Below are 9,936 nucleotides of genomic sequence, written 5' to 3'. Positions count from 1 at the left end.
CCGAGCTCCCGGGTTGTATATGGGTACAGGCTCTCCTGCCAGCTTTTGGTGAAGTGCCACAATGAGCACACGTGTAACACCTAAAGAAAAAAAAAGGGGGAGGGGGGTTGGGATCGGTTCTCTTGCGTCAGATCAGTGAGGGTTACTAATTAGAAAAAAAAAAATCATTCTCAAAAGAAAGAAAGAAAAACATTCCTTCTCAGGTGAATTTAAAGAGACAGGTGGAGGCAAGTTCTAGAGCTGTCCGCTAGGGTAGCCACTAATGACTAGGGGACATTAAGCTAGCCACATTTCAAACCGCCAATGGCCACATGTAACGAATGGCTACCTCATTGGACAGCGCAGATTATACCTCATTGCCAGCATTACAGAAAGTTGTATTCAGCGCCGCTGATCTAGATCCCGGGACGGGGAAATCGCCCTGTGTTGGTAATCCAAGCCTTTGTAAGCACTGCTAGGTCATGGTTAATCACGTTAGTCCTCTAGACACAGTTCATGCTAATGCATGTTTACATATGAATGTGTTTGTTAGCATAAGCCCCATCAACAAATAATAATCGAATGACTACAGCATGTAAAGCTTTTGTTTAGAGGATGGAGGGAGTGGAAACAATAGTTACCAATTATCAAGTAATTAAGAGCCAGCCAGCCTTACATGCATTCTCTTATGATGCTTCTGCAAATTTATAAGGTCGGTGCTGGTATTTGCAGTTGATAGATGAGGGCACTGAGGTTTATGCTCATGATGACACAAACTACTAAGTCCAAGATCTTAACCATTAGCTATATTGCTTCTTTGGGGGCGGAATAAAACATCCTTTGTCTTCAGATAGCTTAGAATCTGATATGGGGGAGACATGCCGTAATTATATGAGAATGTGATCAATGCCAAAGGATTTGGAATAGAATCTAATTAATAAAATCAAGGGAGGAAAAAAAAAACCCTCAGCTTTTTGTTTGTTGTCAGAGGAGGAAGAGAGCCGGAGGTAAAGCTTTAAGAAGGACAGATAAAAGTTGGATTTACAATAATGGAAGTAGATGAGGGCATAAGGCATACCGGGCAAAAGAGAATAAATGAAATAAGCCAAAGCATGAGGATAATTTTAGTCCTCCAAAGGTGCAAGTAAACCAGACTTCTCTGATTTTACCTATCTTATGAGCAGACATCCATGCTGTATCAATGACTTGAACTTCAAAGACACGTTTGCTAATGGAACCAAATGAATTAGACCAATTTACTGACAGACTTAATTTTCATTGAGTGTTGTTCTATAAAGTCATACAAAATAAGCCGTTCATGAAAATGGGTAATATTTTTATATAGCCAAACCAATGCAAAAAAATTGCCTGACTTTGTTAATTCACCAGGGTTTATAGCATCTTTGTTGATAATTTTCTAGTGCCATGAGTTCTTTAATCTTTGCTGATAGGTGAGCCTAAATGTGAGTTTAGGTTCCTGGGACAGAGAGGGGGTTTCAAAGCACGGTTTCTTCTTGCAGTAAAGTCCTTTCCAATTGGAGTCCTCAGTGCCAGCTGTAGTTCAAGACTCATTTTGTCACCACTGCTGCCAGCAGGGGGAGTCCTGCTCCCTTAAATGGTACACTCAAAGGCTTCACAAACTGGCTTCTTATCCTTTCTCCTGTCACAGAGTGCCAGTCTGGAGGCAGAGGCTGCACTTTGACCCAGACTGCTTCATTAAGATGTTACTCCCCCGTCCACGTGAGGGCTTGCCTTTTGAGTCCCACATCCCATAAGGATGCCATGAAGAGCCAACCTTGTGCTGAGTTTCATTTGAAGATATTTTCAAGTATTCAGTATGGCATATAACTTAAAATATTTATAAATAGTTTTTAATACGTATTTTAATATTTAAGGTTGAATTTAAAATTAAAGTTCGAGCGTGCCTGAGGGGCCCAGTCGGTTAAGCGTCTGACTTCAGCTCAGGTCATGATCTCGCGGTTCGTGAGTTCGAGCCCCACGTCGGGCTCTGTGCTGACAGCTCAGAGCCTGGAGCCTGCTTTGGATTCTGTGTCTCCCTCTCTCTCTGTGCCCCTCCCCGACTCATGCTTGGTCTCTCAAAAATAAACTTAAAAAATTTTTTTTTAGTAAATAAAATTAAAGTTCGTTTAAACCTATTTTAAAGTAATTAAAATGGTGTAATAGCAGTGAAAGTATTCAATAGATCGAGTTTCAAATCCCAGCTCCTGTCAATATCATTTTATAAAAGAAGGGCATTTTAACATTTTCCCCCACATATATACAGGAAGGAAGATAGGCCATAATCTCATGATTTAAAAACTAAATAATTTCTACCTTATGAAGAATTCATTGCATGATTCTTACTTTTCAGAATTTGCTGAGGATCAGTGAAAACATCATCCCAAGGACTAGCGTTTGAGAACCATCTATTTTATTTTTCCAAACCTTAGTCTGGCCATCTGTAAAGTAGTTACCCTCTAGTCTGAATCTAGCATTATTAGCGCTGGCCACTTCAGTGTTATAAGAGGATTTGCTGGGATGGTAGGCGTGTGTATGTTGCGGAGACCCAGAGCCGTGAGTCAGTAAGAGAAGAGGTCGGGGGCTCCAGCCTGTGCATGGGCAGAGGGATCCAGAGTTCCCAGGCTGGCAGGGGCAGAAGTGGGTGAGAGAGGGATGCAGACTCCTTTTTTTCTTAGCAGTCAGGTGACTAGGCCCCCATCAGCCAGGCTGGTTTTGGGCTCATGTTCTTAGGGGCTATCTGGAAGAGTGGGAACAACAATGGATAACATTTTGGTTACAATCAGGACGTTGATACACAGACACAGGTTTGATTTCAGGGGCAATGGAAGCCCCTCCCAAATAGCTGTCCATCTTCTGGCTGGTACCTGAAATTCCTTTAAGTAAAATTGCTCAACATGCAAATACTCTAGAAACCAAGACAGAGTTTTTCACAACTGCTAACACAGAGTGCTTACTATTTGCCAGACACTGTCTTAAGTGTTTTGCCTAGATTTACTAATTTAATCCCCAGAGTCCCATGGACCGTTACGGTATTATTATTCTCGTTTTACAGAGGAGGAAACTATGGTAAAGAGGCCATGTCACTTGCCCAGGTCCCTAGTAGTAAGTAGCGGAGCAGGATTTGAATTCCTGTGTCCTTGCTTTTAGCCATCCTGCTAGAACGGCTCCATGTCAATGTGGAAGCGGTACCGCCACACCCTTTCCTGCTGTGGGGAGGCCAGTGGGGAGCCAGAAGGCACTTGTGTGGGAAAGGATGCCAGGAATGGAGACTGGCCACCACAGAGGCGAGCTTTGCAGAAAACACCTCCATCTGGTCCTCTACTCTGCACGTGGTACAGGTATTTGGTGTGGGGTGGGGGTGGGAGGTCATGCAGATTTCAAACCACATGTTTCCAAACCCCTCAGCAGTTGCCTTTTACCTATTAGATCTCCTATCTAGGATCCTTTTAGTGGAAATATTTTAAAAGTGTCCTCTTCCCCCCCACTGAATGTGAAGTTTTTGACTTAACACTCACAGCTTCTCTTTTGCTAGATGGCCCAGAAAGCCGTTCAATTTCCCCCTTTGTGTGGAACCATTTGATTTTTAACTTGTAGGTTCTCCTTGGCCACATCTCCTATCTTGCCTTATCAGCTCTCCTCCCTTCTGTAAATAGCCCTCGGATCCCAGCTGTGTTCCCCGGCACGGGATTGCCAAAAGGCAGGGCACACAGGCCACCATAGCAGAAAGCCAGTTGGAGCTGAGGCTTTTAGTGGAACCTGACACTTCAGTAATAGGAAGCTGGCTACAAAGCCCAAGATCAGGAGCAGCTCGACACAGACAGTAGTAGTTATTCCCCAGATTAAACGCTTGCTGTCTCTCAGGACTTGGTCAAGACTGGTTTGCACTGTAATTTCTTGGGTACCTATCTCTTCCCCACTGGAGTCTAAGCTCCTTCAGGGAAGAGATTACATCTAATGTTTTTCTCCCAAAAAGCAAAAAACACTACATATTAAGTATTCAAACGAGTTGTCTTCAGTGGGACCCCCAGATGCCTGAAAATTTAACAGTGCGCTCACACGTCACTGACCAGAATCTAGAAAAGGAAGACTCTACCAGCCAGGGAAGTGAGTCACTTAGGTGGCCACTGGTGCAAGAACAGACTGGAGATCTCTTGTCAGTTCCCTGACATGCTCTGCTCTGCCCCACCTCCAGGCCTCTTGCACACAACTGTATGTGTCACTGGGGCTTGTTGAAAGGTGGAGTGAAGGTTGTTGCTGGTATGTTCTGCTCCACGCTTAGTAATTCTGGCAAAGAAATTCCAGAGCCTTCAATGTTCCTACTGTACTCCCCCAACCCCCTCCCCAGTCATTGGAGGTCTTTTCTGTTCTGGGCATTTGCACAAGAATACCCTTGAATCCTGCCTGAGGTTTGACTGAGCTCTATTGGAATGGCTGGTTTTAATTGGAATTCCACGGAGAACCTCATAAGACTCAGTAGTCAGTGGAGATGACCCATGTAGTGTCTTTACTTTGCAGACCGAGACAAGCCCAGAACCTCACACACCACCACTCCTTCAGGCACTGGATGCGCACGGCTGGTGTTTTACTCCACAGGGTTGGCCGGCTGGGCTTGTTTAAGTCAGTATCACAACAGGTTGGATAAATGGGCACCAGATGTTGGGTTGAAGGCTTACCCAGCTGTTCTTCAAAACTACCTGGTTGATTTTATCTCAATTCAGAATCTCTTCTCTCTCCAACTGATTGCCTGATCCCAGAGTCAAAGATCTTAAAATTCAATCTAAACAGGCGACTGAAAAGCAAACAGTTTCTCAAGAAGTTTCAAATATATTTGTGGGAGTTGGGAGTGGACAAATATTCTTTTTTTTTTTTTTTTAATCTAGGAGGTGGTCCTTTTGAAACTTCACATGAAAAAGATGAGTACTCTTGGCCTTCCAAATTTGAAGTGGCATTTAAATTTGATTTCCATTTTTCTTAATGCCAGAGAAGCTTTGAGGCATTTCTTATTCATTCTCCAGGGCTTCATTGGGTTTTCAGCCTATTTCAAAGATAATGATGTCAATACCTACAGTGGAGTGAAGTCTTTACAAGGCAACTCATTTGCCTAAAATGTCTGGGAAGTCACATCCAGACAAAGAAATTACCAAGAGCATTTTCTTCAGGTATAAAAAAGTGTAGTTTATTCACCCAGAACTTTGGTTTCTTTGAGATGTTGAGTGTCCCATTTTAAGACTTAAAAGACTGCTTTTATCTGGTAAAATCTCATCCCAGCTGGAGTTACAGGACATGCTGATCTGGAGCCTTGACTGAATTGACAGCCATCCACACGCAGAACCGCAGTGCTTTTGGTCTCCTGCTTTGTGGACAGGGATAAGAGGGTAACCCACAGGGTAAACCCAAGAAAATTCACCAGAATGTCTTGTGCTGATAGTTTAACGAAATTCTCCCTCCAGCACTTTCTGACAGGGCATGGGGATTTTCTCGTGTCATCAGACTTCAGGAGTGATTATGTCATCCAGGTGCAGGTGTTCTTGGCTGTCCTTTACCTGTTGTCTCCTCATGTCACATATAGCCAAGAAAGCAGATGACAGGTTCATCTCTGTTACACACGGAATTGCCAAGTGGTTGCCTAGCAACTCAGCACAATCAACATGGTCTCTGTTGTGGAATGTAGAGTGGTTGGCTTTCAAGAATGACTGTATTTGCATATTTCTTTGGGGCCTCCAGAAAAATAGGCATGTTTTCCTGGATTTAAGGTTATTAAAATGGCCTTTTGTATTGCTTCACCCTAGTACTCATTTTATAGAGTGACAGTCATCTAATCAAACTGTTAACATAGCAATTGCTTCGATTAAATTCAATTCAGTAAGCATCCTCTATATACAGGATACTATACCAGATACTATAAAGAGTTATAAGGAAGAACAAGTGTGGGCCCTGTCTCAGGGAACGTCTGTGTTTAGTAGATGTGTATAAATCTGTTGTTTACACGTGTGAAACAGACAGCTATGATGTGTATGAAAAATAAAGGTATTTTTATTTGGAAGGGTTCCTTTGTGTTTGATCAAAGGATTTTTCACTTTTATTTAGATTCCTTCCTTTATAGCTTATAGCGACGATCCGTTCAAAAAGCTGCAATCAGTTCAAAATCACTTTTAAGACCTCACTCTTATTGGCATCTCAGTAATTAGCAGCTCTTACCCAGCTCGTGTTGGATGTGACACCACCAGTGTTGTCGGCTGGCGCGGCGCTGCCCTGCGTCTGTACCGCGGTCTTTCTGCATAATTGCTGCTGAGATGCTCACAGCCTTCCCACCTCTATTCTGCACATTCCAGTTTAAAAGAAGCCCCTTGCCTTTCTTTGTCTAGTTTGCAGCAGTGCCATCAGCCTCTGTCCACTTAAGGAGGGACTTTAGAATGTTCCATATCTTGCATCAGGGAGTCTTTTGATCACTCGAGCGAAGTTCTTTCCCACCGGAAAGATGGTTGCTAGACAGAGCCTGGGGTTTGACCAGCCCCTTTCCCTTGAGTTGGTTTGCTTGGTGGATTGGTTTCGCATCTTCCTCAAGAAGGTACCAGGGCCTGGCGTGAAGGAACTGTTCCTGACGGCTTTGGTGCACACCCTGTGCACCCTCATTAGCTGCCCCTCCTGAGTGGACTCCATCTGGAATCCACAAAGAAAAGAGGAAGCCTTTGAGGGCAGCTGGGCTGTGGCACCAGCGTTCTCCTCCACCACCTTCTGTTAGCACACTGTGGTTTCTGTGCTCGCCTTCCCCAGATCCAGTGCGGGACTGGTGTCTCACTCATCGTCTCCACCATCTAGTTCCCTCGGATCTTTTGCCATTCTCAAGAAATCACCCAGACCTCTTGTGTTCACACAGAGCATCTGACCTTTGCTTCCAGATCCGACGGCAGGCAGAAGAAAGGGGGCAGAAGGGAGAGGAGGAGCAGACAAAAGGAGACACTGTATTGATGTTTGCCTTCTTGTTCTTGATTTTATCCTCACACGTCTTCTCGTCTTCTCGGTAGTTCCTGCTGGCCTGCTCTGCAGATGAAACTCCAGAAGGGCTAACACCCACCATTCTACTGAGCATGAGCATATTGACCCAAGGCAGCTCTTCACTTATGATCAAACCAACCAACATTTACCATGTGCTGTGTGTCTCCTAAGGGTCAGGGACATGGTAAAGAATAACACAGTTTCTACCCCTGAGCGGGTCACCAGTCGGTTCTGTTAGGTGCTATAATGAGGACTGGGAACAGAGACAGAAGAGCAGTGAGTTCAGGTAGAGAGTGGGAGTTCAGGAAGAGATGTGTCTAACCCTTCAACTAGACCCGGGAGGCTGGCGGACCAGGGAGGTCTCTCTACTTACCTTTAGGAATGGGCCAAGAGGAGAGCGTCTGTGTCCCTTTGATGTTAGGAAATCCTTTATTGCTCTGATCTAAATCCTTTCCCCTGCAGTTTATACCCTGTATTGCCTCTCATTCCAATGTCAGTTGAAATAGCAAAAATCATTGCCTAGTAACCTAGTCAGTCAGAAGCCTTTAGTAAATCATCTCTGGTACTCTACCTTAATACAGGACAAAACCTATTTTCCTCCTACCCCAAACCCTGCAGCTTGACTTCTCCAGCTGCTACCCCGGGGAAGAGTTTCTGAGAGGTGCCCCCCTATTAGGGTGCTTCCTGGAAAGGTGGGGGGAGACAGGGCAATCAGCTATGGAGATGTGTGCCCCAAATAATTGCACTTGGAAGAGTCTGCACTGTAAACATGTTTCAGGGCATCTTCACTAAAGACAGAATTTTTGAGGTTGAATGACATACTAGAAGAATAAAGTCCAGTGTTTACAACATCCCACCACCAGCCTTCACCAGCCTGTGGGTTGTCATATTGACATCCAGACATAAATTTCCTTAGTTCTGAGCCCTCTTGAAGGCCTATAGAACTTTCTCCTGGTCCCCTCCTCCTACTAACTCACCCTCAGTGATTTGATGCCCCTGAGGGATCTGGTTCATGGCAGATCCATGATGCTCTCCCATTGCAACCTCCCCATTGGTGGTCTACTCTTCACAACCCCTTACAAAAGGGTACCTCATCCGCATGTGTGTCCCCTATGAGAACAGTGTTTTTATAATGGTCACTCGTGCTGGGCACAGCCTTCTCTCCCAAGTCACCTGCTGGGCACAGCCTTCTCTCCCAAGTCACCAACTTGCCAAAGTGGAGGGCAGGATGGAACACTGGGGAACAAATGACCTTCTTGCTGATTGGCTGTACTTTGTTACCTGTGTCCCAAAGCAAAACTGTTTGTATGTTCAGTTGCTCAAAGTCTTACTTGATTACTCCTCTTTCACCCAACCTCATCCTCACTGGGGCTGGAAAGGAATCTCTCAGGCCAAGATGGCCAAGATGGGGGTTGACAGTTCATCAGTTCCTTCCTTGCTCTTTCTCCACAGGGAGCTCCTCACCCAAACTAACCAACTCACACAAAACGAAACAAAACAAAACAAATAAGCGTCTGGGGCACCTGGGTGACTCAGCTGAGTGCCTGACTTCAGCTCAGGTCATGATCTCGCAGTTTGTGAGTTCAAGCCCCACATCAGAATCGCTGCTGTTAGCATGAGCCTGCTTTGGATCCTCTGCCCCCCTCTCTCTGCCCCTCTCCTGCTTGCACTCTGTCTCAAAAATTAAAAAAAGCCTTCAAAAAAGAAAACTCAAAACTTTTCTATTTTAATAAAAAATAACAAAAGTGTGCCAATCGATGCAAACATACTAATACTTGAGGGGGCTGTTGGTGGTATTCTGTAAACTCCATCCCATAATTAATAAAACTCAAGAGTATTGGTTTCTTGTATAATTTGAAAATGAGGTAAAGACTTTTCACCCCCTTCTTAAAGGCACCTCTTATTTCCATAAGGGGTACAATGCATGATAAACTCCCATCTCATGGGCAATCTGTGAGAATGCCATTTTAAGAGAAATTAGCAATGGTTACAGTTCAAACTTTAGCATTGTATTGTTAGTTAGGGTTCTTTATAAGAATTTTCTCTGTAGACTCCCAAGAAGCATCCATACCATCATCTTTCTCCTCCACTTCTCAAAAGTGAACACAGAACAAACTATGGTTGACCCTTGAACAACACCGGTTTGGAATGCATGAGTCCTTTTATTTATTTGTTTATTTCATTTATTGATTTAAGATTATATTTTTTAAAGTAATCTCTACACACAATGTGGGCTTGAAATTACAACCCCGAGATCAAGAATCCCATGCCAACTGCTCCAGCCAGGCACCCCTGCATGAATCCATTTACACGCAGATTTTTTGGATAAATACAGTAGAGTACTATTAATGTATTTTCTCTTCCTTAAGATTTTCTTAATAACATTTTCTCTTCTCTAGCTTACTTTATTGTATGAATCCTGTATATAATACATACAACATATAAAATATGTTAATCAACAATTTGTTATTGGTAAAGCTTCCAGTCAATGGTATTGCTATTACTAGTTAAATTTGGGGGTAGTCAAAAGTTATACTTGATCTCTGTGCAGGGGTCGGCACTCCAGCCCCCTCATAGTTCAAGGGCCAAATGTATTTAGATCTAGATATCGAAAAAAACAAAAATAGCAATGGGATTGCCCTAAAAGTAGACCTTACTGTGCAGCGGACAGAGCCCAAGGTATGGCACTAAAGATCTCACTTGAATCCAGGCCCTGTCACTTACAAGCTAGGGTCCCCTGAGAAAGTCCCTTTACCTCTCTGAGCTTCTATTTCTCATTTATAGAATGGAGCAATGATGATGTCTGCCCTCCTTTCCAGGGTCGTGAAAATGGAATGGGATAAAATAAATGTAAATAAAAGTGCTTTGCAAACTATAATGTGTCTGTTATTCCCTAAAGGGAGAGCTGGAAGAAATCACAGCGGCTCAGTCACGTCAATG

This window comes from Panthera leo, chromosome B3, assembly GCF_018350215.1.
Source record: "Panthera leo isolate Ple1 chromosome B3, P.leo_Ple1_pat1.1, whole genome shotgun sequence".
NCBI lineage: Eukaryota > Metazoa > Chordata > Mammalia > Carnivora > Felidae > Panthera > Panthera leo.
Note: the sequence above shows the minus strand (reverse complement) of the source record.